This window comes from Halichoerus grypus, chromosome 7, assembly GCF_964656455.1.
Source record: "Halichoerus grypus chromosome 7, mHalGry1.hap1.1, whole genome shotgun sequence".
Classification (NCBI taxonomy): domain Eukaryota; kingdom Metazoa; phylum Chordata; class Mammalia; order Carnivora; family Phocidae; genus Halichoerus; species Halichoerus grypus.
The window spans coordinates 103,152,343-103,179,294 of record NC_135718.1 but is presented as its reverse complement, the minus strand read 5'-3'; the positions used below and the strand labels follow the sequence as shown (position 1 = coordinate 103,179,294).

Sequence of the window (26,952 nt, the reverse complement as noted above, 5' to 3'; positions counted from 1 at the left end):
GTAAACTTGGTCTTGGCCAGATGTTCTTGCTGATCTTCTGGGGGAAGGACCTGTTGCGCTGATTCTCTGGTGTCTTTGCCCCAGGCGGAATTGCACTGCCCTTGCCAGGGGGCCAGGCTAAGTAAGCTGCTCTGGATTGCTCTATGTGGCTTTTGTTCCCTGAAGGCTTTCCTTGCCGCTTTAGAGGATGAGAATGAAAATGGCGGCCTCCCAATCTCCAGCCCAGGCACCAAAAGCTCAGGGCCCCACTCCTCAGTGGGCCCTCAGGAAAAAGCAGTTAATCACTCCTTTCTTCCTGGTCTCCCTCCGCACTCCGTGCTCACCCAGCCTGTGGCCAAGTCTTTCTATCTCAGGCATGCGACCCCATTTTGAGTCTCCAAACCCGCTCACGTGCCGTTCCTCCCAGGGAGGAAGGGGGGGGTCTTCCCACAGTTCTGCTGCTTGCTGGGCCGCTGCTGGGAGAGCGGTTGCCTGACCATGCCACAGTTTATGCTATAAGTCAACCCTCAGCTGAGAGCCCACTCCTGGGCTGGGTGATTGCAGTTGGCTTCCCTGCTCCAATGCCTGGGAACTCTGCCATACTCAAGCGTTCATCCTGTGACCCTGGAGATCCTGAGACCACACTGTCCCGCCTAGGATTCTGCCCCGCTTCACCACCTGAGCGTCTTTCAGTCAGGGAGGTCCTTCATTGGAGCAGACCTTTAAAAGTTCTGATTTTGAGCTCGACTGCTATATCACTTTCCAATGCTAGCTGTGGGAGGCTCCCTCTTCCCATGGTCTACCTTCCCATATACTGCCTTGGATTCACTTCTTCACACCTCCTACCTTGCAGAAAGTGGTTGCTTTTCTATTTGTAGAGTTGCAGCTATTCTTTTCTTAGATGTCTGGTTGAGTTCACAGATGTTCAGAATGATTTGATAGCTATCTAGCTGAATTCCTGGGACCAGACGAAACTAAGGTCTACTCCTCTACCATCTTGGACTCTTTATACGTGTTTCTCTCTCTCTTTGGTGGGGGTTAGATTTGCCAGAGGTTTGTCTATTTTACCTTTCTTTTCAAAATACCAGCTCTTATTTTTATTTATCAATTCTTTTATCTAATTTATTAACTTTTTTCTTTTTCTTTAATCAATCATCAGCATAACTGCTAATCAAACTACTACTCAATGCAATAACTAGTATCATCAAACCAACTTGAATTCTGTCCCAAAGCAAAGAAACTTGACATTTTATTAACTTCTGCAGCCTTATCATAAATGAAATAACAATTTTAGTTGGACTTTTTACACTATGGGAAATGAGTCAGAGATTTCTGTTATTACATTTGGGATCCTAGGTAGAGACTGTTAAGGATATAATTGATATAATTGTCAAGGAAAGGGGACTGAATATATTTTATTTAACAGTGAATTTAATTTATAACTTTAAAGTATTTATACTTTTAGAGGGAAAGAGAGAGAGAGATACCAAGAAATAAACTCTTAATTAAAAGAACAAACTGATGATTAGTAGAGAGGAGTGGTGTGGGGGGGTGGGTTAAATAGGTTATAAGGATTATGGAGTGCACTTGTCCTGATGAGCACAGGGTGATGCATAGAATTGTTCAATCACTATATTGCACACCTGAAACTAATACAACACTGTATCTTAACTAAGGGAATTAAAATAAAAACTTAAAAAAAAAAATCTGTACTTTTGCCATGTGAATCTAAGTATTCTGTCCTGGAGCTCAGCAAAGTGTTGGTGCAAGCCTGTGGGGGATTCTTCTTGTTGCGCAAACTTTAATCCTTTTGTTTTAAATATATATACATATATATTTTAAATTTTATTTTATTATGTTATGTTAGTCACCATACAATACATCATTAGTTTTTGATGTCGTGATTATATTTTTATTCCTTGTATTTATGATGCTTTGACATCCTGAGGCCTTGCTGACTGGAGAATGTCTGCCTCTCCCAAGGTTAGCTAATTCCTAGAGATAGCAAGCAACTTGCCTATATACATGCCTTTGATATATAAACCAAGCAATCCCAAGTCCATATCCCTAATTCACTTGCTTTTATCAGGTTTCTGTAGTCTGGGATACTACCCTCTCTATCCTAAATCATCCCAGGCATAGGTACTGGACAACTAGGGATCACACCTATAGCCAAGAGCCCACTGAAATTACTTCAACTTTCCAATCCTAAGCCTGCTCAGTTGCTTACCCTGCCTTGTCCATTTCTTCCTGTGAAAATCGTAATAAAGTCTTTTGGCCATACCTTCCTCTCTTTCTGCCTTCTGATCAACCCTGGTGCTTCCCCATGTGGACCTGTGTGGTGTGGCATGCCCCTTTGTCTTCAGAACTGTTAGTAACAAACTATCATTAGTGGCAAGTGTCCCCTGATCTGCTGTCCTTGCCATAGTTGAATAAAACAAATCCTGGGTACATTTAAAAACACCATTAGTTGTTGGATCATAAAAAAATCTAAGGCATGCTTGGGCAAGGTTGAGTGGTTGGGATGGAAAGGTGGAGGCATTGGGTAGGGGACTTGGAGTACCAGGTATTTACCATCTGGTAGGAATGCCATGATAAATACTGGCTGAATATCAGCCCTGAGTGCATTCCTTTACTTTATAGGAGAATCAGCTGAGTGTCTGAGGATTAGGTAGGGGTAAATCTGGGAATGCAACTGGCCAAGACTTTCTTGTCTTGTCAAACTGCCCTTTTTAGAGAAGAGACTGCATCTTTTGTGCCCATTCATTCTCCTCAGAAGGTGTTTACCTCTTAGTAAGTGAACCATGAGAGAAGAAGCTAGAACTAGGTGAAGGGGCTCCTGTTCTTCAAGACCTAAAGATCTCCTTGGGAAGAAAATATGTAGTGGGTATGTATCCACAGGATGTAGATTAAGAAATGTGCAGTTAACCAGAGCCATGAGAGCCTTGATCCTGAGTCTGGCAAGTTGGAGGAGATGACAAGAAAGAGGTAGGATCTAAGCTAGTTACTGAAATGTGGGCAGGACTTGGCAAAAGAGGAAGGTAAAGGGCTTCTCAGCAGAGAAGAATAGCTGGAGTAATTCAAGCTAAGAACACATGTGCTTGGGGAATGATGTTTAAGTCTGTAGAATTTGCTGGAGATGGGACACCTGGGTGGCTCAGTCGGTTAAGCAGCTGCCTTCAGCTCAGGCCATGATCTCAGGGTACTGGGATTGAGCCCCTTGTCTGGCTCCCTGCTCAGCGGAGAGTCTGCTTCACGCTCTCTCTCTGTCCCTCCCCCCACTTGTGTACTGTTCTCTCTTTCTCTCTCAAATAAATAAATAAAATCTTAAAAAAAAAAAAAAAAGAATCTGCTGGAGATGAGTTGGAGAGGTCCAGTGTGGAGGGCCTTGATGGAAGTGAGGACTCAGGAAGGCTGAGCTGGTGGTCGAGTAGGTACTGTGTTTGGTGCATCACAGGCACTGAGAAGATATTCTTCTGCTTGAAGAAGTGAACTCTTTATTCACAAATGCCAACGCCAGTGCGAACTTACTTGTTGCTAGTTTGACTTCATATTTGTAAAAAGGCCTCCTTCCATTCTGTTATTACTACAACTTTTAAATTCCCAACCTGGGTGGCTGAGCTGATTGAGCATCTGCCTTCAGCTCCAGTCACGATCCTAGGGTCCTGGGATCAAGCCCTGCTTCAGCCTCCGATCTCATTGGGGAGTCTGCTTCTCTCTCTCCCTCTGCCCCTCCTCTCAACTCTCTCTCAAATAAATAAATAAAATATTTAAAAAAAAAATCCCATTTGGTCTGAGCAGTTAGGCTTTCTTGTATAAGTGGGTGAGAAGTGGTGACTCTCCTGAAGGTTGTGCGGGAGCTGGCTTGTACCAGTTTATGAGAGCAGAATATTGAATTTTCAACAACTCAGCAAGCTGGTCATTAAATAGAGGCATTCTTAAAAATTAAATTATATATACTTACACTTAAATAAGTTACACTATAGACAAAGGTCAAAATACTCAAAAACTCATCAAAACTCATCACCTTCTGATTATTTTACCACATTTTAGTACTGCATATCTCTTGAGGCTATTTACAACCATCTTATGAACAGTGGGCTTACTGCATCTACTCCCAGCTCAGTGTTCGGTGATGGCAGCTTGGTAGCTTGGCATTGGTCATTCCTCAGTTTGCTAGGCTGCTGCACAAAATTCGCTCTCCAGCCCTACTTTGGAGCAATTAGGTACCCCAGCATCTTGATCTGTCTTCTTGGATCTGCTTCGTGCGGAAGACCTGGTATCTGTCCATTGAGAAGAGATGATTGAGTTCAAGCAGATTTGATGGGGCTTGTCCAAAGTAATACAGTCCTAAAGCAGGTACCGTTTTTCTTTCTAGGTCCACTAATCCCCAGGATTAGTACATGTGGACACACGTGGGCACAAACAAACACACATCCAAGGACACCCACACGTAGAAAAGTAGATTTTTATCTTAGAGTGAAAAACAAAAAAATGTTCAAAGCACCCTTTAAAAATTAAAACTAAGAATTCTCAAAACAAGTAGTAACAATTTATCTTTGGACTTAATTTTATAGTCTTCGAATGGCAAGGGGTGGGAGGCGAAAGGGAGGGCAAGACATGAGACTGAAGCAGAGAATGGGAAAAGAAAAGAGAAGGGAGAAGTGAGGGGATGGAAAAGAGGAAAAGGATGGGAAGGAAAGGAAATGAGTAGAGGACAAGTGTGAGAAGAGGTGCATTGTGGGACGAGTGGTGGAGTGCGCTGGGAGGGGGATGGAGTCAAGTGACTATGGTTCCACTTGGCCAAAGGAGCAGGAGAGGAGTTGCCCGTGCTCTGACCAGCACCCTAAGGGGGTCGCAACAATCTGAGAAGTAGCTTTGATTCTTATTTTCCATTTTACTGTTTATTTTTGACAATGAGAGTATTTTCTCATGAACGTGTTCACCTTGTGGTGAAGTGTGAAACCATATCAAAACCAGGCCATGGGCTTCCAAGTTCAGAGCACTCTGCACTATTTCCATTTAGCAAGCACTTTTGTGTACCTACTATAAATGGGAGTACAAATAAATGGGAGTACAAGGGAAATATGAAACACATTCCCCGACCTAACAGAGTTAAAAACTTGTACCTATAAAACAGTTTGAGACCACACCCACCATCAACACAGGCTGCCAGGAGGAACTCAGAGACAGGCCGACAGGCAGGAGAAGCTGTTCCAGAAGGCGACTTTGAGTTCTGCACACAAGTCCTGTAGACCTTGTCGATGCAGAGGAGTGGACTTGAGTTCACTGTGTTCCCTCCCAGCTCCCCTCCTTGACTTTCACTGATGGACATTTCAGAACAGAGAGTCTCTTTTCTAATCAACAGTGTGCTGTACACGCAGATACCTGACACTGTTACAGCTGACAAGACTCTTCTCACCCCGATTATTCCACGATCAGTCTTGTATCCTCTTGTTTCTTCTGCTCTGCCATTTTCCACCTACAACATTCAATTCCTGTTGACTCAGGGACACAGAACACTTTTCTTCTCCAGAATGCCCCAACATCTCAAAATAAGACTCTGCCATTGCCCATCACAAGTGCCTTCCTTTTGGTCACCAACCACCTGCCGTGTGTACTGATGGGGCACCGGTGGCCTCCAGCTCCGGGTGTCTCAGAGAGGGGATGCTGTCTCTGGGTGTCACTCTCACATGCCCTGAGTCATTCATGGAAGTCAGGGGGCAGCAGCAAGAGAAGGGTGTGTTGATGGTGGGCGTGGTCTCAAACTGTTTTATGGGCACACGTTTTTAACTCTGTTAGGTCGGGGAATGAGTTTCATATTTCCCTTGTACTCCCATTTATTTGTACTCCCATTTATAGTAGGTACACAAAAGTACTTGCTAAATGGAAATAGTGCAGAGTGCTCTGAACTTGGAAGTCCATGGCCTGGTTTTGGATACGGTTTTACGCTTGTTACGCTTGTTAGCCCCATGAACTTGAGCAAGACTTTCAGCTTCCTCACCTCTCCACAGAGAAGAGTGGTCTCTGCCCCGCCTACCCCACTGGGATAATGTAAGAATTCACAAAAAATGCAAATCTCCGTTGGTGAGCTGGAACTGCTGCAGAAATAGAATACACCCATCCTTTAGGCCTTTATTCAGCCGTCATCTCTACTGTGAGAACTTCCTCGTTTTTGAGCTTGGATCTAGGCTTGGGAGAGTGAGACAGCCCAGCTGTGGAGACTGGCCCCAAGCCCGAGCCTGCCCTTGCCTGTCACACCCTGCTCTGGGGACGAGCTACTTACAAAGTCTCAACCAGTTTCCTAAATGCGGATTTTTATTGTGGGCCTTTAGAGGTCTACGCTGTAGAGATGGGACAACATTGGACTCTGTTGTCTATAGGCTGTGGACAGACTACTTCTCTTGCTTGTCTCTTTATTCAGCAATTTGTTAGAGGCTGAGGAGTCAAAGATGAATAAAAAAAAAAAGCTTACAGTCCAGTGAGGGAGACAGCACAAAGAAGAAGACATATATGATTATAAATATGCTAAGTGCCAGGGAGGAAACAAACAGGGAGGATAAGGTAGAGGGAGACAAACTTCAAGCAGTTGGCAGGGACCTGAGGGAGAACATGCTGGCCGGGCAGAGATAAGAACATTCTGGGCTGAAGGAGCAGGATTAGAGAAGGCATTTTCTGAATGCAGAGCTGCAAGTTGTTGGGTGAGGCTGGAGTCTAGGGCAGAGACGAAGAGCACCGCCCAGGATGAGTGCAGAGGGTAGACTGGGGCCAAGTCATGTATGACTGAAAACTGGAGTATGTAGTTTTAAAATCACCTCATTGTTGGAGTCCAGGACATTTCTCTGTCTCAAAGTCAAACTAAAAATATTGCCTCTGATGCTCACACTTACATACCCATCAAAACCTGGGAACTATTCTTATCTTTCCCCTCTCTGACCACCCTATCCCATGTCCAGTTCATCAGCAAATCCTGCTAATTCCCTCTGCAGATATCTTTCCAAATCCACCCAATTACTTTCGCCTCCACTGTCACCACCTTCCATCAAGCCGCTGCCCCTCCTGCCTCCGATCCCCTGACGTAGAAGCCTTCTCGTTAGTCATGGGAAGGAGGGCGGGAGGGTAGGGACACCCTGATCTGCCGCCTTTGCAAGTTTCCTAAGTATAAATACATCATGGCCTCTTTCAGTCTACCAAACTGATGCCGCTAAGTGTGGCCTTGGGGAGATATGTGCACAGTCAGCTTTCTGGAGTCAGAACCAGGCAGCAGCAGCCCCGGCACTGCTTGGGTGGTCCTGTCCCCAAAAAGGAGAAGGAAATCCTGTCATTTGATCAGCATGGATGGACCGGAGGGCGTTATGCGAAGTGAAATCCGTCAGACAGACAAAGACAAATCCTGTATGGTCTCACTTGTATGTGGAATCTAAAAAAAACAAAAAACAAAAAACAAAAAAACAAAAACAAACCAAGGTCATGGAAAAAGATCAAATTTGTGCTTGTCAGAGGTGGGGGATGGGGTGTTGGGGGGAGGGTGGTTCAAAGCACCAACTTCCCGTCTTAAGATAAATAAGTCCTGGAGATGTCGTGTGCAGCATGATGAATCTAGTTAGCACTGCCGGCTGGATCCTTGGAAGTTGCTAGAACAGTAAGTCATAAAAGTTCTCATCACGAGGAAAAAGTTTTGTTTTCATTTTTTGATAACTATATGAGGTAACGTATGTTAACTAAACTTATTGTGGTAATCATTTTGCAATACATGTGTGACAAGTCGTTGTGTTGTACGCCTTAAGCTTATACAATGTTGTGTGTCAATTTTATTGCAGTAAAATTGGAAGAAAAAAATAAGTACAAGTAAAAATAACTCATATTTTTATACCACCATTATTCAATTTATAAATAAAATAACAATTTTAATTGGTCTCTAGTCTTTTAAAGGAAGGTTTTTAAACTTATAAAACTAGTTTTAACTTAAAGATCTTTCTAAAATTTACAACTTTGATAAACTATCAGTTGAAAGACAGGAAACTGTCAGAGCTCCTTTCAGGGTGCAAAAAAAGCCTCTCTCTGACATTAAAAACTCAATTGCCGCCCCTCTCTAAATAGGGATAATTTCTGGAAGGACAGCTGGACAATGGCTACCCCAAGGTGGGAAGGAGGTTTACATTTTGTCGTATAATCTTTTGTACTGTTTGAATTTTTGAAACTACATGTCTGATTTCTTTTTCAGTGAGAAATAAAAACCAGTTGAAAAATGGCCTTCCACGCTAGAAGGAGAAAACCTCCTGATGGAAAGGATGGAGATAAGATGCTTGAGGGCTCTTCCTCCCCCTCCTCCCTCCCGGGGGGACTAGAAAGAGCTGGGAGGGAATTGTTTCATATAAAGAGAGCTGACGTCTAATAGATTGCACAAACAAGTCTTTGAGCCAGCTGAACTTTTTAATCATTTACAGATATTCCATTAACTCCACGCAACTAACATTCTCTCCCTTCCCCAGTCCTAACACTGCCCAAGGGTGGACATGTAGGTCACACTTGTGAATACCCTTTGGCCAGAGATGTATGTTGGGTCGTTATGGACCGCATGAGCCTGGTACAGCTGAAAGTCAAGACAAGAAAAGACAGGACTGCCATACCCATCGCTCTTTTGCTAGCATATCTTTCAGCACATGGTAGGTGCTCAATAATTGTTATTCCTCTTTTCCCCCTCTAGATGCAGTGTTTAATTTGTTGGCGGCCCTAGGTTTAAGCTAATGTACATGTCTTCCCTGGGAAGTGCTGCAGGCAGGAAGCATGTGTGGTTCAGACGTTCAGTGTGATGTGCTTTAGACTGTACCATATTTGATGTTGGGAGAGGTTCTTCCTGCTCCTTACCTTCACTGGGCAGATAGTACATTGCTGGAAACCGTGGATCAGGTCTGACAAACATTTGATTTCTCAGAGGTTCATGTTTCCCTTTGGTAGAGTAGCTTTCTTGTAAGAATGCCAAATTAATGCTAAATTAATTCCTTGTGCCCTTGGGGGATTAAGCCTTCCAAGTGAATTGTAGCAACACATTTTTATAGATGCTGTTGGTAAAATAACCTGTTTAACTCTTTGCAGACTTTCAGAGGACTCAGGAAAGCCCCAGCAGGGGGCAGCTGACTGATACTCAACCTTCCTTAATCTGAAATGTACCTTATTACATACACAATAAGAAGGCTTCAGCTGTAATTGCTACATTTTTTTTTCATAGTGAGAACATTTTATTACTCCACTGAATGGGTGTGTGCCAGGAAATTCTGTACTTAAAAATTACTAAGTAAACCAAATAGCTTGGACACAGTATAACTTCCAAGAAGATGCCCATAGTTCATTCAACATACCGACTCAAACCAACCAACCCTTAAAACTCAAAACAAAATCCAGTCTTTACTTCATGTATACCATAAACTGATATAAATCCAATGTGGATTAGGGAATTAAAATTTAAACAGGAGCTATAAAAGATATAGAAGAACGTATAAATGACTTTGTCTCTCCCCCTGCTTGTGCTCTCTCTGTGTCAAATAAGTAAATAAAATCTTAAAAAAAAAAGATTTGCGTAGATGGAAACATTTTAAAATCTGTATATCAGAAAATGTAATAAAATTAAGAGGCAAAGGACGTACTGGGAAAAATACTTCTACTTGTTAAGTCAAAGTCGTTGCCGCCTTTTTCTTCTTCTCCTCCCCCGCCTCTCTTCTTCCTCCTCCTCTTCTTCTTCTTCAAGTAAGCTGTACGCCCAACGTGGGGCTTGAACTCACGACCCCGAGATCAAGAGCCACATGCTGCACTAACTGAGTGAGCCAGGCACCCCAATTCTTAATATAGAAAATAGGCAAAAGATAACAGTTCACAAAAAGGAAATACAACTGACCAATACATATATGTGGAATCATTCAATCTCATGAAAAGTCAAAGAAGTACACATTAAATCCACAGTGAGATTCTTTTTCACCTGCTCAGATTTGCAAGGGGGCATTTTCAATCTTACATGATGCCAGTAGAAGTGAAAATTTTCTGGGGGTAATATAACCATGTGCATTAAGAGCTGTAAAAATTCTTATTTCCTTGAGGTTAACAAGAAATTTGCTGGACCTGTATGAAGAACATCTATTAAAAATTTTTTAAAAGTATTGTTTTTACTGTGGCACATACCATCTTTCTGCATGGAAAGATTCTGTTTTGCAAATAGCATATCAATTTCCTAAAATTAATTTTTTAAAAGATTTTATTTATTTATTTGACACAGAGAGAGAGCACAGAAGCAGAGGGAGTGGCAGGCAGAGGGAGAGGGAGAAACAGGCTCCCCCCTGAGCAGGATGCGGCTCGATCCCAGGACCCAGGGATCATGACCTGAGCCAAAGGCAGACGCTCAACTGACTGAGCCACCCAGGCACCCCAAATTAATTTTTAAGTTTAATGCAATTCCAGTGAAAAACTGTAGTAGGATGTTATTTTGGAAGGCTGATGGGAATTGACAAAGTGATTTAAATTTTTCTTTTATGTTCTGGGTATCGCATTTTCTTGGGGTGCAGAAAATTTTATTATGGATGAATAAATAGGAGAGCAAGCCAAGAAGATCTTATATAGGAACAATATGTAGGAAAGATGCATGCAATGCGATCTTAATCTGTATTCCAAAGCCACAGAAACTAAAGACAGGGTGATGCAAGAAAAGACCTCCATGTAGATAGAACAAAATAGAGTGACCACATACAAACCCTAGAATATGTGGGGATTTAGTATGTGATTAAAAATATAGAAAAATATGATTATCCAAAGATGGGTCAATTGAGAAACTATTTGGAAAAAAGTAGCCATAGATTTTTTACCTAGCAGCATATAAAAAAAATCCCCAACAGAATTAGGTAAATGAGGGGAAATGATGCCGTAAAAAACTAAAAAAGATGAATACCTATATGATTTGTAGTGAGAAAGGCCTTTTTAAGTAAATAAAAACTATAAAGGGAAAGATTGATAGACTGGTTTCACAAGAATTTAAAACTACCACAGCTAAATTATTAGGCAAACGAGTTATGACAAAAAGACAACACAATGTTAAAATTCTTCAAAAAGAAAAAGCCTAGAGAGGGCGCCTGGCTGGCTCAGTCGTTAAGCGTCTGCCTTCGGCTCAGGTCATGGTCCCAGGGTCCTGGGATCGAATCCCACATCGGGCTCCCTGCTCAGCGGGGAGCCTGCTTCTCCCTCTCCCACTCCCTCTGCTTGTGTTCCTGCTCTTGCTATCTCTCTCTCTGTCAAATAAATAAGTAAAATCTTTAAAAAAAAAAAAAAGAAAAAGAAAAAGCCTAGAGAGTTTGTTGTGACCGCCCTCAGGCCCGATGAGTCCCTACAATGACCTCAGGAAAGTGTGATCACAGTTTTATTACAGTGAAAGGAAACAGATTAAAATCAGCAGCAGGAAGAGGCATATGGAGCAGAGTCTGTGAGGGCTCCAAACATGGGGCTTCTGGTTGTCCTCTTGCCCTGGAGTCATGGGTGACATCGCCTCCTGGCCATGATGGGTGAAACACACGGAGTACTGCCAACCAGGGGAGTTCACCAGAGCCGTTGGCATCCAGAGTTTTTACTGGGGCACGATCACATATAGTACACCTGGCTGGCTCCTTCTCCATCCCCTCCAGGAGGTCAGACTAATGCCTTTATTTAGTGTCCCGTCCCTCCGGGGGTTGGAACTGGTACAGCATGGCTCAAAACCCCCATCATAAATCACATCATCAGCCTGTCTGGTGGCTAAAGCCCCTAGGCAAACAAGGCACTCTTATCAGGCAGCACTTTCCAGGGGCCTAGAGATCCCCTACCCATAGCCAAACACAAGGGACAGAACTCTCTTTGGGAAAGGTTAACCCCTGACACTTGACTACACCCCATGGACCTCTAACTGCCATCATCCCCATCTCTGTGCCTGAGAACTTTTTTTTTTTTTTGACTACCGAAGGTCCTCTGCCCTCTTCCTTCAAGCAGCCTTACTTAACTGCTCTTGGAGGTAATAATCACCCTGTCCCATCCAGGTGGGGCAGTTCTGAGGGATTTCACACTAGTTCCCAGGGTTTGTCTACAAGATCAAGCTGCAGTTGTCCACCGCGGGAGCGGGCTTAGTAACACACTCCTTATCAGCCGCCTCTCCTTCTGAGGACCACTTACCCATTTCTCTCCTCATACTCCAGTCACTCAAACTTCCGGCCCTTGAAACTTTGTCTCAGGGTCGGTCTGCTTCTGGGAGACACTAAATACACAATTCAAAACAAAATTCAGGGGTGGCATGAGTATTTGGAACAGACATTCTCATCCACTCCGTTGTGGAGTGTAAATTGGTTAAAACGTGTTGATGGGTACTTGGGAAATACTTATCAAAGAGCCTTAAAATGTGCATAATCTTCAATTTAGTAGTTCTGCTTCTGAGAATGTTTCCTGAGAAATAGCTAGTGACGTGTACAAGATTTTCTTTTTTAAACAATAAACTACTTTCAAAATGAGGAAAAAGGCAATAAATAATATCCTTCATGAGTAAAACTTTTGCTTCACGAATTTAAGGTTGGATGCAACAAATAATTGACGGCAGTTTTCCTTTCACCAGCCACTAATAGCCTCTTAAATTTTTCTTCAGGGGCGCCTGGGTGGCTCAGTCGTTAAGTGTCTGCCTTTGACTCAGGTCATGATCCCAGGTCCTGGGATCCAGCCCCACATTGGACTCCCTGCTCAGCGGGAAGCCTGCTTCTCCCTCTCCCACTCCCCCTGCTTGTCTTCCCTCTCTCGCTGTGTATCTCTCTTTCAAATAAATAAATAAAATCTTAAAAAATATATTTTTTTCTTCAGAGGTGGATTAACTTTTGTTGACTGTAGCCATCTGTGAGAAATTATTAGGTTTCCTGTACACTGCGTTAGTCTGCTCAAGTTGCCATAACACAATACCATAAACTGGGTGTCTTAGACAATAGAAGTTTATCTTCTCACAGCTCTGGAGGCTGGGAAGCCCAAGATCGAGTGCCAGTGGGTTTGTTTCCTGGTGAGAGCTCTCCTCTGGGCTTGGAGAGGGCTGCCTTCTTACTGTGTCCTCACATGGTGGGGAGAGAGAGAAAGAGAGAGCTCTCTGGTGTTTCCTCTAATATGGACATGAATTCTGTAGGCTAAAGCCTCCACCCTTATGACCTCATTTAACCTTAGTTACTTATTTACTCTAAATGCAGCCACACTGGGGGGTTAAGGCCTCAACATGTGAATTTTGGGAGGATGTACAGAGACCAGTCTGTAGCATATATTAATAAATATCTCAGTTATTTAGTGAGTTCCAGAACTTTCTTATTTCCTCGGCCTTGGCCATTTCCAGCTCCCTGGGTTATATCTACAAATGATATCTCTGGTAGGCTCAGGTCCGTTTTCCATCACCTTCCAGATCCATCAGTGTAGGGGCATTTGATGCTATTACCCGAAAGATTCAGCCTTGCTTCCTATCATGTGGCGTCAGAGTGCCAGAGATGATCATGAGTACCCAGGAAGCTTAGAGGCTCAGCAATCCTCACAACCTTCCCTTTGCTGACCCCCTCCTGTCCTGTTTTGGTGGTCCATCTATAGGTGGAAATCAGTATGATTCATGCCCAACATTCCAGTTTTCTACCAGGAGTGAGCCCTAGGCCATGTGACTAGGGTCCTAGGATTCTATTTATTTAGTGTTTCACAATCTCCCATGGGAGCAGTGGGTTGCTCTCCCAGCCAACAACACACTTGTTACCAGACACTGAGAATTTCCCTGGATTTCCTTCTTTCATCTGCCAGATTAGCTCTCCTGAAATAAAAACCTATGGGAGCTATGCTTTTATTCACCATTCCTTTCAGAAGCTGTGTATCAATTACCAAGATGGCCTTGTGAGTGCCAACCTCTGCAGAGGAGGGTCTTTGCTGGCTTCCCCCATTTAGACCCTATGACATTGAATGCCTGCACATTTTTTTTTTTAAAGATTTTATTTATTTATTTGACAGAGAAAGACACAGCTAGAGAGGGAACACAGCAGGGGGAGAGGGAGAAGGAGAAGCAGGCTTCCTGCAGAGCAGGGAGCCCGATGCGGGGCTCGATCCCAGGACCCTGGGATCATGACCTGAGCCGAAGGCAGATGCTTAATGACTGAGCCACCCAGGCACCCTGAATGCCTGCAGGTTTTAATATCCACCCCATTTCATGATCCTAAAACTTCCCAGACATTAAATTACAACTTTTAGAAAACAACCAAATAGTGGGAATACCCCTGTCACTCCTCTCCAGCACAGCCATGACCCCTCACCCAGTCTCTGCTATAATCTGTCTTTCATTCCCACTCCCACGCTGGGCCTCACTAGCATCTTCCACTGGTTCAGCACTTGGTGAAAGGTGTGTGGTCAAATTGGCTGCGTCAAAATCTCCATTATGTTGCAGCACATCAATTGTTGCTTTACTCACCGATTTTTTTTTTTTTTTGCCAGGTGCCCTAAGTGATATTTTGTATAAAAAGAAGAGAAAATGCCACCCTGTAAATTATATGAGGTTCACCAGGGACCAGAAAGCAACTAGATCATCATAATAATAGTTATCATGCACAGGTGACATATCTTAATTAGACACAAGGCAAGAAAATATAAGGGAAGGTAAAGTCATTAAAATTTTTTACATATTACTTTTCTAAGGCTGCCATAACAGAATACCATAAACTCAACACAAATTTATTGTCTCAGAGTTCTGGAGCCTGGAAATCGGAGATCAAGGTGTCAGCAGAGTTGGTTTCTGGTTAGCCTGTCTTCCTGGCTTGCAGATAGATCCCTTCCCACCGGGTCCTCACATGGCCTTTCCTCTGTGTGCAGAGAGAGCTCTCTGGTGTCTCTTCTTCTTACGGGACACCTATTGGATTAGGGCCCTACCCTTATGACCTCCTATTTCCAAATATAGTCACGTTGGGGGTTAGGTCTTCAATATATGAATTTTGCAGGGGATCCAATCAGTTTATAACACTCTGGTTTTGACTGCATTTTCTAATAAAGATCCAGCTGCCTTGGGCTCAGTGGACTGTCTGAGAGAACTGGCTTCTGGCTTTGGACCAGGTCCTTCACTGGGGAAGACCTCCTGACCCTGACCACCTCTTTATAGCAGATTCCTAAAAAGTGATGTGTCTTGCTTCACGCTCGTATGCACCAAGTGCCCATTGGAGAGAGCCTCTTCTTCCTTCGCCCCGTTGGCCATGAGTGGTTAGGTATCAGCTATCAATCCTCATGGCTTCCTTCCCCCACTTCCTGCAGACCTTCTCAGGGCATTGCCATGCCTGGCTTATTTCTCTTCGCTGCTTGCATTAAATACATATTCTGACCAGAGGGCTCCGTGCTGAGCTTTAACACCAGCCCTATGTTCATGAGACATGTCTGGTCACAAGTGAAGCTGGAGGACTACAAGTCTGCTGAGAAAATAAGCACATACCCTGAGGACTGCCTTAACACTCCCTTTTCTCCAGGAAGGCCATCAGAGTAGCCATCATAGAGGGGAACCTGGGCTCTTTCCAGTTCCCTTTCGTTTATCTCCGTGACTTGGATCACAGGCTGCAGGAGGCTGGGGAGAGAGATTCCTTTCCCTTTATCTTTCCTTTCCAGATTTGCCTGCCACAGGAAGTTTCCCTGCTTTTCTAGCTCTTGGTGTTGAATGTCCTCATCGCGAGGCCCCTGTATACAAGGGGAGAGCAAGGAAGCTATCATACTTTGAGCACCCATCCTATGGTGGGTGTTTGTTATACGCCACTTTACTTCTTTCCCATATAGCCCATTCTACTGTGAGGGTCAGAGGTGCTCACAGATTAGGTAATGTTCTCAGGTCACCTGCAAGTGCTTGGCTGGGATCTAAACTCAAGTCCAAACTTCACCCAAATTAGGTTATGGTCCTGAATACTCTTTTATTTTATTTTAAGTATGTTTGTTTGTTTATTTATGTAATCTCTACACCCATCATGAGACTCGAACTCATGACCCTGAGATCAGGAGTTGCTCGCTCCTCCGACTGACCCAGCCAGGTGCCCCCGAATACACTTTTTATCCCATGCATCCTGAGACCATGGAATATCGTCAGTGGAGGACAGCAGGCCCGGTAAGGCATGGGAAAGCGATCTGTCAACTGTGAAATACTTTATTCAGAAAGTGGTAGTATTGGCAAAAAGGATCTTTTTAGCAGCCAACCAACATTCCCCCCGGGAAGAAAGCTCCGCTGAGGTTAGCTCGCTAAAGGCAGATGAATTGGCACATTGTAGCTGAGGGCCTAAAGAGGCACAAAAAGGCAGTGCTTTTTTAAAAAAGATCTTATTTATTTGACAGAGAGAGACACAGCGAGAGGGGGAAGACAAGCAGGGGGAGTGGGAGAGGGAGAAGCAGGCTTCCCGTGGAGCAGAGAGCCCGATGTGGGGCTGGATCCCAGGACCCTGGGATCATGACCTGAGCCAAAGGCAGATGTCTAACGACTGAGCCACCCAGGCAGTGTTTCTGACCGGAGGGCTGGGCAGAGCCCAAAGCCCAGGGGTCAGGGCAAGGCTCCTTTTCTGCTGCACAGCCAACAATTCCTGCCCCAGCATGCTGAGAGCGCCCTCTACTGCCCATCATCTTACTTAAGAGGGAGCATAAAGGGGCGCCTGGGTGGCTCAGTCGTTAAGCGTCTGCCTTCGGCTCAGGTCATCATCCCAGGGTATTGGAATCGAGCCCCGCATCGGGCTCCCTGCTCGGCGGGAAGCCTGCTTCTCCCTCTCCCACTCCCCATGCTTGTGTTCCCTCTCTCGCTGTGTCTCTCTCTGTCAGATAAATAAAATCTTTAAAAAAAAAAAAAGAGGGAGCATAAAAACCTTTTAAGAACCTCAACCTGAAAGGCCCCACAGTATTTCTGAATTTTTCTTTTTTTTTTTTTTAAAGGTTTTATTTATTTAAGTAATCTCTACGCCCAACATGGGGCTCAAACTCACGACCCTCAAATCAAGAGTTGCGTGATCCTCCAAATGAGCCAGCCAGGGGCCTCTATTTCTGAATTTCGAACCCAATTTGAAGGTTATTATTTAAGGAAATCAACATATTTTCTTAAAAAAAAACTTAGTGTTGAATGATATTAAAAATGTGAGAACATTCTGCAAGGATATTGGAAACAACCACAGTTATTTGATCACTTTAAAATGTTTGTAAATAATAAATATTAATTTAATAATATAAATAACATCCTCTTTAGCCCTTTGGAGGATGGCAATGGGGAGAACTGAAAAAATAATGATCTAGCAATTGTTGGCTGAACCACATTTTAAGAAATCTAACTAAGATGAAAGAAGAAAATTCAAAATCCAAACTATCCCTCTGGAGGCTGGTTATTCATATTATATGCTGATTCTTCATTTTACAAAAGACATCGGCCTAGGCCTGGCTACCAGTGTCCCTAACCCCAGCTGAGCTCCAAGAGCCTGAGAAAGGTAGGGGTTTGTGGGATCTTTGGGCACTGGGGGAAGAGATTTGTCTGGGATTAGGTGCATAGCCTCAGAGTTACATCTGACCTAAGTAACACAAATTACATAAATGTTGGGATTGCATAGGTCATATAATACAATTATTTGTACGTGCAGAATATGAAATTAGTGCGGGCAGTGAACACCTCCCCAGTCTTGTCATCAGAATATACTACCATTTTGGGGCGCCTGGGTGGCTCAGTCAGTTAAGTGTCCAACTCTTGATTTCGGCTGAGGTCATGATCTCAGAGTCACTGGATGGAGCCCCGCAAGGGACTCTGCACTCACTGGGGAGTCTGCTTGAGAGTCTTTCCCTCTGCCCCTTCCCCCTGCTCACCAGTGCGCTCTCTGTCTCTTATGAATAAATACATAAGTCTTAAAGAAAACCTGTACATAATTGAATACAACTTAATGAGTTTGGGGATAAGTACACACCTGTGAAGCCATCACCATCATATATGCCATAAACATATCCATCTCCTCCTAAAGTTTCCTGTTTTCTTCCTTCCCTCCCTTCTGTCTGTCCGTCTGTATTTATTATCTTTGTGATAAGAACACAGCCTAAGACCTCCCCTCTCAGCGGTTTTCTAAGTATCTGATGATGCGGTGCTGTCAACTCCAGGCGGGAGCACGAGGGGTGGAGCCTGCTGGGGGTTGACTCCGCCGCTGGGGGCCGGGCTCGCCTCACTCTACCTTGAGGACTGTGATAAAGGTGAACATAGCGTGCAGCACTAGCGTGGGCTTCCTGAGCAGGGGCTACTTCAGTGCAGGATTTATTTGACAAAGCAGAGACTGACAGCTTGAGCCCAGCATTTCCCTGAAAGTTTTTGCTAAGACAGAGAGTCCCGACATCTGTCGTGAGGTCGCATGATGGTCGTGGTGGTTGGAGGAGGGTTGAAGATGCTGCTAAAGCTCCTTAAGACATTTCATTCATGCTCACTTAAGAACTCAACCCGTTGAATTGACTTCCTGACTCCTTCCCTCAGGACACATTTGTAGGGTACCCACTATGTGCCAGGCACCCGCCAGTGCTGGGGATTCACAGGTGACCCAGCCCCGCGGGCTTTTTCCCAGCAGACACTGGAGGTGATGCTTAGCCTGTGTTCAGGGCTGACTCCAGCCTTTTGAGGATCAATTCCTCCTTGGGCTCATGTTTCCAAGAGCCACAGAGAGTTAGCCTCTCTCTCTTTGCAAGTGAATGCCACACACTTTAAACCGGAATGCTTTCTATTTATTTAGCACCTAACGAATGGTAAGAGAATTCTGGATATTTTTTCTTTTCTGTTTTGGTTGAGAGCACGAGTCTAAGCATGACAAATGTGAGCAGATCATCTGGAGAGATGAGGAAATGCAGGAAAGGGGAGAAGACCATTCTCTCTGTTGCTGAAAAACAGAAATTTTTCATAGAAACAGACATTTTCATAATTTTCTTTAAAAATGTTTTAGAATGAAAAAAGGTTTTAGAATGGAAAAATTTGAACGTGCAGAGAAGTAGAGAGAATAGTGTAACAACCAACATGTGCCCTCTGCTCTGCTTCAATAATTACCAACTCATGGCCTGATCTGGTTTCACACACAGCTCCTCACCTGCCTTATTTTGAAGCAAATTTGATATATTATTTCACCTGTAAACATTTTAACATGTAGTTCTAATAGATAAAGACTCCTTTAAAAAAAGTAATCACAAGTAATTCACCTACATTAGCAGTAATTCTTTAATATGGTGTACCATCTAGTCAGTTTTAAGTTTCTAATTGTCTCGTAAGTGTATATGTGCATATCTTACAGTTTATCTGTTTGAATTAGGATCCAAATCATCTCTACATATTGTACCTGGTACCTCTCTCTCTCTCTCTTTTTAAAAAAGATTTTATTTTTTAAGTAATCTCTATGCCCAATGTGGGGCTCGAACTCACAACCCTGAGATCAAGAGTTGCACACTCCACCGACTGAGCCAGCCAGGTGCCCCCTTGGTAAATCTCTTAAATCTCTTTTATTTCATAGATTTCCCCCATCCGTATCCCTCTGTCTTTTATTATGCTTGTAATGTGTTGAAAAACTGAGAAATTCATCCTATAGATTTTGCTGATAAGTGGTGCTATTTTATAGGGTCCTCCATCCTCTGTTCCCTGTAAATTAGTAGTTGGATCTAGAGGGTTGGTCAGATTCATTTTCTGTCAAAATGACTTTGTAAGTAGTGGAATAATTTCTCTCTTTAAAAATGGCATTCTTTATCATTTCATTGGTTTCTGAACTTGGTTGCAGTCTTATAAAGCAGTGTTTCTCAACCTTGGCACTATTGAAATTTTGGGCTGGATAATTCTTTGTTGTGGGGGCTCTCTAGTGCTCAACATAGGATGTTGAGCAGCATCCCGGCCTCTACTCACTAGATGCCAATAGTACCCATCCCCCAGTTGTGACACTAGAAAATATCTAGATGTTCCAAATGTCCCCTAGGGAGGGTGAAGCAAAGCCACCCTTGTAGAGAACCACAGCTATGAAGAACCATCAGGTCTTAGAGGTTATCAATCCACAACATTTAAATGTTCAAGGGTCAATTGGTTGACCATAAGGCCTTGGCCATTCACTACACCTGTTGTATGAGTTTCCTATTGCTGTGATGACAAATTACCACAAACATGGTAGTTTAAACAATGCAAATTAACTGTCTTATAGTTCTGAGGGCCAGAAGTCTGAATTGGGTTTCATTTGGCTAAAATCAAGGTGTCGGCAAGGCTGGATTCCTTCTGGAGGCTCTAGGACAGAATCTGTTTCCTTGCGTCTTCTAGCTGTTAGAAGCTGCCATCATGCCTTGGCTCAGGCCACTTCCTCCATCTTCAAAGCCAGCAAGGTAGCAGTATCAGCCCTCTCTCGCTCTGTCTCTGACTCTCTTGTGTTCCCTTTATAAGAATCCTTGGGATAATAACCCACTGGAATAATCCAGAACAAGCCCTCCATTTAAAAATACAAAGTCCCCTTTGTCATGTAAGGTAATATAGTCACAGTTCTGAGGATTAGGACTGGACATCTTTTGGGAGCCATTATTCTGCCTTTCACATCCATATGACTGAGAATCCAAAGGAGTGGAAAATTCATCAATAGATTTAAAGAGTGCTCCTAACAGAGAAGAGAACAAAAGGGTGTAGAAAGAAGAAGCAGTCATGATTAGGTCATAGCCCCCAGGCTTGGCTTCCTTTTTGCTGGTTCATAGAATCTTCACGGACACACGAAAGGCTGTGTGTGTATTTACCATTCACCACCCCCTTCAAAAGGACTGAATTGCTAACTGCTAGAGGAAAAACCAGAGCTGGACATAGAGTGGTAAAAAAAGATTTTATTTAGAAAAATGATTTCAGTAGGAGAAAGGCTGACCACAACAAGGACGAGTGGAGATTTATAGCTAAGGAACAGAATGGAGGTTGGTGGATGGAAAATTACTAAGAGGAAACATCAGGGATGAGGGGGGTGTGGGATTCTGGCTAAACTGACTTAGCAGGATTCTTGCTAAAGTGGAACAATGCAGAGATGAACACAGAAGCTCAAAAGAAAGGGTCTGTTTGAGAAGAGAGTTCAGGGGAGGCTGAGCAGAGTTTTGTCAAGGAGAGAACCTGTCCCTGACCCATGCACTTTTCTGTCTGGTTGTAGTACTGGCCCCTCAGACTGAATGTATCCCAGAGTCACCGATTTCCCTTCCAAAGTATCTCCTTTTCCCTCTAGTTATATTAATGATGCTATGTCCTTCTAGAGCCCAGAATTCAACCTCTTCCTTTACTTCATCTTATACATCAGTTGTTTGCTAAGTCCGAGGTATTTCATTTCCATGAGAGTTTTAAAATTTATCCTTTCTTCCCTGTCCTCACTACCATTCTCTTATTTCAGACTCTCAGATTCTTTTCTTGGATTATGAAATAGTCTTCCTAAATTACCCCCTAACCAGTCTCCATGGCTCCAGTTTCTTCTCCTCCCAGTTTGTCCATCAGTGATAATAATAGCTATTCTTATGCAGCACTCTCTATATGTAATCTCCTTAATCCTTATAACCTTTCCATGAGCAGAGTTGAGCCAAGGGACAGACCAGAGGGGAAGTTCAAAGTCACAACCGGTAAGGGGTGCCAAGACATCATTAGAAATCAAATTCACGAGGAATTCCTGTTGGAGGGTTGGTACCTAGTTGAAAGAAAGGAGAAGACTCAGATTAACTACAAAGTACTGTTTGGCTGGATGGAACACTGAAGTTGCTTGGGACAGTAGAGGAAAGGCAGAGGGTCTCTACCTAAATCAGTGCTTGGCCTTTCCTTAAATAAAAAAAAATAAATAGAAGTTGAAACAATATTTAAAGAATCTCTTATAGAAGGGACACTACATTATTGCATACTTGGGGCCTCACCTATCTGGTCTCATTTTATAGATGAGGCAAATGAACTTCAGAAGATTTAAGTAATTTGCCTGAGTTCACATAGGCTGTAAATGACAGATTTGGAATTTTATCTTAGGACTCCAAAATTCCATGTTCTTTCCACCCTATGATCTGGCTTCCATTGCATTTGCAACTTAATTTCCCACTCTTTTCTATCTCCGATGTTGCAGCAAAACCAAACCCCTCAGTCTTCTTTGGTAGACTTTGAGTTTTCCCACCTTTGCATTTTTTTGTATGTGGTTTCCTCTGCCTCCTAGAATGGCCTTTTTTTTTTTTTTTTTTTTTTATCATTCAGAATGATTTTAAGGATACACAATATATATACATTTGTAAGTGCACATATGATGTATTTTATGTACATGGCTTAGATAGCTGTTTAAAGACAACCAGTGCCTACTGGGAAATTATTTTCCACAAAAGTGTGGAGAACAACCAAGGTCAACTTAGGAGACAAAAACTAGACATGGATACAAGGTAGGGATATAGGTTTTCCTAATCAAGAACAGTATCCTCACCAGCTCCTCCCTGCCAGGTGGTCACCCCAGGGCAGAAAACTTTAATCACACACGGAGCTTCAGGGTGCTGGTGCCCAGAGTCCATCTTCATCTTTGCCAAGACTATCTATCCTCCTTGCACGCCTAGCAGCAACACATTGCCTCTAGCAAACCATCACAAGATTCCCACCTGGAAGTAATGGGTTCTTCTAAAGACCCCCCCATAGCAGCCCATACCTTGTTTATGGCTGTTTCCACTTTGTACATTTTATTATGGATATTTATATATGGGTCATTCTCTTAGTGGACATGTCTATGAGGGCAGGTCTGTGTCTAACTCATTTTTGTGCCTCCCACAGAGCCTTGCCCATTGGAGGCACTCAAAAAATATGTATGGCTTAAAGGAGCAGGTGCAGAGATACTTCAACTGGAATTGTCCATTTCTCTCTAATTATCAAGGATTTGGCAAAAAATAATATTAAAGCCAGAGACATGGAAGGTGGGTGTAGTTTTGTTTTGCTTCCATTCTGTGCCTTTGTATAAATTGTTTCTTCTCTCCTTCCTATACCACATGCTTTTGCCAGTTCATAGCTACCACTGTCTTCAAGACCTGGCTCAAAGCCGACTGGTCCTACAGGACTTCTCTACTGAGTCCAGGCCACTGTCATCGCTTTTTTTTTTTTTTAAAGATTTTATTTATTTATTTGACAGAGAGAGAGACACAGCGAGAGAGGGAACACAAGCAGGGGGAGTGGGAGAGGGAGAAGCAGGCTTCCTGAGGAGCAGGGAGCCCGATGTGGGGCTCGATCCCAGAACCCTGGGATCATGACCTGAGCCGAAGGCAGACGCTTAACCGACTGAGCCACCCAGGCGCCCCTGTCATCGCTTTTTACCCACACAGATCTATAATTGCCAAATAATCAAATCATTGATTATCATTGTCAATCATCAAACTGTTACTGAGTAGTTGGTCTATGAAAGGCTGTGCTGTGTCCTGGGAGGTCAGGGAAAGCTTTGCAGGGGAGGTGAGATCTAAGCAGGGACTTGAAGGCTGTGTTTTAATTAAAGAGGTGGAAAGAAAGGGGAAATAAAATTATGTGTGATATTGGAAGTTTTAATTCCTACTCTTCCTGTTACTAGCAAGCTTGAGAAAAACTATTTAATCCCATCAGGGATAAATTTCCTCTTATGTAAGACGGGGATAATAAAATCTATGCTCGGGTGGTTATGAGAATTAATGTGGAAGGCTCATGTATTGGTTAGGACTCTTTTGGTTACAAGCAATATTAGTGCAGTTAATTAAGGTGCTACATGTAACAACATTTTCGGTGGTTAGCATATGGCACTGAAAACCTGTCAGTTTATGATGGGGACATACTCTTTTCTCCATGTCACCAAATCTCTCAACTTGTGGTCTCTACCTTGCTTAGGTTGGCTGAAGATGGAAGCAGTCTTCCATTTGGGCTCCCTTCTGCAGGGGAGAACAGTTGAGTGTCTGCTGTCCCAGTCACTACAAATGGGTCAGTAATTGGCTGGTTTCCCAACGGGGAGGAGAACTGAATTATTTCCACCTCCCCTGCACACATTTTGCTGTTTTAAGTCTGCCTTTGCTTAGTGTTGCCTCTTCTACCTGGAATGCACAGTCTTTCCAAGCTTAGCCTGGCCAGCTCTCATGACCCCAGTAAGGGGCAATGGAGGCGTCACACTAGGAAAGGCACCTTGGCCCTTTTTGGCCACGTTGTGTGTCTCAGGTTCCCCTTGTCTCTGGGCACCACTCTCTCATTGCACAATGATCACACTGTGCTACAAAGACCTGCTTCTCTCACAGGAACCCTCAGCCCCGCAAGGCTGGTACATAGCACTCACTTAGTAATAGCTACTAGATGAAAGAGTGGACTTCCTCCATTCTCTCCCAGTCCTAACTTCTTTCCCTCTGGGCACCACCATTTATTCTCTATCTTTCTGCATTGTTTATGGCTTATTAGTTACAAGACTGCTTCCTGTTCTGACCGTCACTATTGTTCCCCACCCTCCCCCCCATTTTAAAATGAATGATAACATTAGTTCACATCTATTGAGAATGCTATTTGCCTGGCACTGCTTCAAGCATTTTGCACGGATAAACTCTTTTACACATTCTTTGTTGCCTAATTTTTCTGCCAGAGTTAACGACCTTGTGGAGGTACACTGTCTTGCTACTGTAGTCCCGTCACAGCACAACAAATGCTACAGTGAGACAAGCCGGCTGGATGTACTATCATTCAAATGTTGGAAGATATGACTAGGAGCAACAACAACAGAAGGAAGCTAAGAACGGGATGGCCTCACCTCATGGTGAATGACACTACAGTTTGTTTCCTCTTTGTGTTTGGGTTTAAATTACTATATTATGTTTCAGGTAATGTAAGCCAGAAGGACAAGCTGGGGGATGGGTGGTTGTATTTAAATTTCAGTTTACAGACGTAGCCTCGAGAAAGTTACGGAAATGTGAGTATCAGCATGAAAAACGTGAGGGGAGGTATTCATTGTCTTTTTCAAAAGAGGTAAGGTAGCAAGGAAGATAGATTTGGGAAAATTAGTCATGAGAATTCACCTTTCAGTGAATCCTTCTTGGCTGGGAAGGAAAGCTTTTCTTCTAGTTAGCTGGGAACGGTGATGGGGTTATTTTACCAGAAGATGGAAGAAGCTGGCAGATGAAGAGAACTCCCTGGACAAATAAGGGGCAATATAATACGGAAGAGATGGGGTTCAGTGAGTCTGGAGTTCCTCGGCGACACTGCTTACCAGGTGTTAGCTTCGGTCAAGTTTCTTATCTTCCTGAAAGGCTCAGTTTTCTTATCCATAAAAATAGGGTCGGGTTGCCAATTTTACCAAATAAAAATACAGGATGCCTAGTTAAATTTGAATTTCAGATATACAACATTTTTTTTTTTTTTTTTAGTCCCATGAAATATTTGTGTCCCATGCAGTAAGGATGTCTTTAGTATTGCATGGGGCATAGTTATACTAAAACATTATTCATTGTTTATTGGATTCAAGTTTAACTGGTCTTTGAGTTCCTGGACTCAGTTCCAACATGTATATGGGGGACTGGGTGTACTCTTCTCACCTTCAAGCAATTCTTTGGACACCAGTTGGGTATCCTACAATTTGACTCAATTCTGATACTATCAACCCAGAGATAGCACCAGATTCTACAGGTTGGGGGCTCAGTCCCACAAGACTGTCTCAAGCACCCTCCACTTCAGACACCAGTTGGAAGTGCTTCTGATGGCTATAAATCAGAGGTTCCCATCATCCCCTCCTTGGGTTTGACTAATTTGCTAGAGCAGCTCACAGAACTCAGAGAAACATTTCACTTTCTGGATTACCATCCAGTTGAAATGAAATAGGACACAGATGAACATCCAGGTGAAAGAGATACATAGGGCAAGGCATGGGGAAAAGGCACTGAGCTTCCAATGCCCTCTCCAGGCATGCTATCTCCCAGCATCTCCATGTGTTCATGGACCTGGAGGTTCTCCAAACCCAGTCCTTTGGGGTTTTATGGGGGTTTTATGACATAGACAAAATTGATTAAATCACTGGCCATTGGCCATGAATTCAACCTCCAGCCCCTCTTCCCTTGCCAGACGTCAGGGGGGTGGGACTGAGAGTTCTCGCCCTCCAATCACACGGTTGGCTCCACTGCAACCAGCCCCCCATACTGAGGAGCAGTACAAAAGTCACCTCATTCACACAACAAAAGACACCTTTCTCGCTCTCCACACTTAGGAAATTGCAAGGGTTTTGAGAACTGTGATATAAATCACAGTATCACAACTGGGCATCCTCTACTTTATTTGCCAGTCCTAAATGGGGTGTGATGCAAATGATTTTCTTGTAAGGGTATTGTAAGGATAAAATAATACCACACTGAAGTCTTACAACAGTAATTGGTACATAGTCAAAATCTGAACAAATGGATGGTCTTTAATAAAGGTCTTTATTTTTAAATTTCAGCTTGATTGAGGTATAATTAACAAATAAAATTGTAAGATATTTAAAATGTTCATGCTGGTGGATTGATATACATATGCATTGGGAAGGATTCCCTCATCTCGTTAATTAACATGGCCATCACCTCACATATTTATTTATTTTTTCTTCTTGTGAGAACAATTGAGTTTTACTTTCTTAGGAAATTTCTGTTATACGATATGGTGTTATCGACTATAGTCACCATGCTTTACATGAACTCCTCGGACCTTATTCATCTTATAACTGACAATTTGTACCCGTTTACCAACCCCTCCCTGTTTTCCCCACCCCCAGCCCCTGGCAACCACTTTCTACTCTCTGTTTCTATGATTTGACTTTTGTTTGTTTGTTTGTTTTTTAAGATTCTACATATAAGTGATACCAGCAGTATTTGTGTCTGTGTCTGGCTTATTTCACTTGGCATGTGCCCTCAAGATCCATCCACGTTGTTGCAAATGGTTCTTTTTTACGGCTAGATAACATTTCATGGCATATACACATCACATCTTATTATGTAGTCATCCATTGG

The 26,952-nt window shown here is 43.2% G+C and overlaps 1 long non-coding RNA gene across 1 annotated transcript in view; it reads left to right on the top strand.

The window, feature by feature from the left end:
• The window catches only part of LOC118543152 (uncharacterized), a 49,836-nt gene extending 23,137 nt beyond the window's left edge, over window positions 1-26,699 (top strand). The window contains exons 3-5 of the long non-coding RNA XR_013449828.1: window positions 22,763-22,902; window positions 23,834-23,923; window positions 24,567-26,699. This is a non-coding gene — a long non-coding RNA (uncharacterized LOC118543152). The remainder of the gene's footprint in view (window positions 1-22,762; window positions 22,903-23,833; window positions 23,924-24,566) is intronic.
• The last annotated feature ends 253 nt before the right edge of the window (window positions 26,700-26,952 follow it).